Source organism: Canis lupus, chromosome 18 (genome assembly GCF_003254725.2).
Source record: "Canis lupus dingo isolate Sandy chromosome 18, ASM325472v2, whole genome shotgun sequence".
In the NCBI taxonomy this organism is placed as follows: domain Eukaryota; kingdom Metazoa; phylum Chordata; class Mammalia; order Carnivora; family Canidae; genus Canis; species Canis lupus.
In genome coordinates, this window is record NC_064260.1 from 29843346 (window position 1) to 29845455 (window position 2110).

Sequence of the window (2110 nt, forward strand, 5' to 3'; positions counted from 1 at the left end):
AGACAGAGATCGAGATATACAGACAACCTATTGGTTCTATTTCTTTCAAGAACCCTTATACACTAAGTGTTTCAAATGTGGAAAAATTTAATGTATTAACTAAGAATTGGGAAAATACAACCAATTATTTTATTATCTACAATGTGGGAGTAGACTCGATTTGTTGTCTAGCTTCTACTATTTTTAACTATGTTCTTGGAGGGTTAGATTCTGAGGTCAAAAGGATTTTATGAAACACAAATCAGCCTTAATATTAAATAATCTATCTAAAAAAATAAAAGTTTTAATTTTAGAGAATCACAAACTCAAAGAAAAAATTAAAAACTTGTTTCACTCCTTTTTTAAAGATTATTTAATTCTGATGTAATTGTGGTGAATCATTGTTATGAAATTTTCTATCAGACCTCTGCTTAGGTTGCTTCCAGCCCCACTTCACTGAAACCTAAGTTGTCAATGAATATGAGTAAAAGTAAAGGCAATATTCTCTTAAATACCAAGGCCTATTTCCATGAAGCACCTTCAGTTTTCTTCTAAAGAAGCATTTTTTTATCAAGATTTAACATTGTTTTTACATCACTTTTTCTTTTTTACCTTGACTGATTTATTTTATTTTTTTTAATTATAACTCCAGAACATTTTACTTCTAAAGAGCTTTAATACATGAAAAGGCCCATAGTTTCCAAATGCCCATCAAAGGGGAATGAATCATCAGTCCCATCAGAGTTGGGGAAAAAAAAGGGGGGGTTTGGAGGGATGAAGGCTGACAACCATTCTCTTTCAAAAAGATAAACATTGCGTCCTCAGATAACCGCTCAGAATGTTACTTGATATGAATAGGCAAGAGGAAAATAACTGTCCATAGGTGCCTTATATACTGTATTGGGCAATTAAACGCCAACTGAGCTATTCAAGAATGACTTGGTAAAAGGTTGAAAAAATGAAAGACTTCATCCTGGTCAAAGACGGCCACTCCAGTGGAACATTCGGTGCACATGACCGGGTGATACATTTCTTCCACTTGTGCCTCTGTCTGCAATGCAGCGTCTTCATGGTTATACCTCATCTTCTTATGGCCCCACCTTTTCTTCCTGTTCTCTGGGATTTTGTATCTTAGAACCTCCTCTTTGTTGACAGAACAATTCATCACAAACATTGTTCTATACTGAGTTTGTATGATTCATGCCTTTGGCAATCAAGACCTAATGTGGTCATGCAGGCAGGGCAATTCAAGACAGCATCACTATTTGGAACAGGTTGTTGTTGTGGATGTGGTCTCTGTATTCCAAAACCATGGTAGCCTCTTCTTTGTGCATCAACCCAGGCCTGATCTCTGTTATCATTTTCAGGATCATATAATAACTCATCATTTGTTAGAATCCGGTGTCGTCTTTTCTTTTTCTTCTTGGTTACCTGTGCTGTTTTGTCTTCATCTACAGAATCAGAATCAATATATATCATCATAATACTTTGTCAGAGCTGTTCCAACTTTTCCAGTTCCTGAGGAAGACCCTGTTTCCAGAGAGGATAACTTGTCCTCCATTGTTTTTAGGGCGGAATTTAATTCAGCTTCCGTTTCTTTTTCAAATTCATCTTCACTAGATGATTCACTTTCTCCAGTAAGACATTCTCTGATGAGTTTTCTTTTTTGGTCAGGAGTTCCACGTAAAAGCACATCCACTTCATCTTCAGAACTGCTCAAAGCAGATTCCTTGTCGCTAGGCTCTTCCACTGTGTAGGGGTCATACTCATCCTGGAGCTAGTTCATGGTGACCTATACCCTCAGACGCCAACTACAAGCATCCACACAGCACCTGTTTACTCCACAGGTACCCCTTGACTGCTTTAAAGTAGTAAGCTTCTTATGCTCAAAGCAACTAAGAAGTCTCATTTGGAAAGCCAAATTATAATTAAAATTAACTTTGCAAGTTCTCTTCAGACTCTCAAGATGGGAGATGGAGGAGAAAGAGTAAAAGGATTCTGCTTATAACTATTTACAGTTTAGGTCAGACAAATCATTAGAATCTAGAATGAAAATAATGGGAATGTACAATTAAGCTATAGTAGAAACTTTGAGAATTGCCAATGTTTATAAAGTGAAGGGACTATTTTA

General features: G+C 36.4%; 1 pseudogene; it reads right to left on the minus strand.

Moving 5' to 3' along the window:
- Nucleotides 1–679: 679 nt before the first annotated feature.
- Nucleotides 680–1765, minus strand: LOC112663740 (E2F-associated phosphoprotein-like; annotated as a pseudogene).
- Nucleotides 1766–2110: the final 345 nt, after the last annotated feature.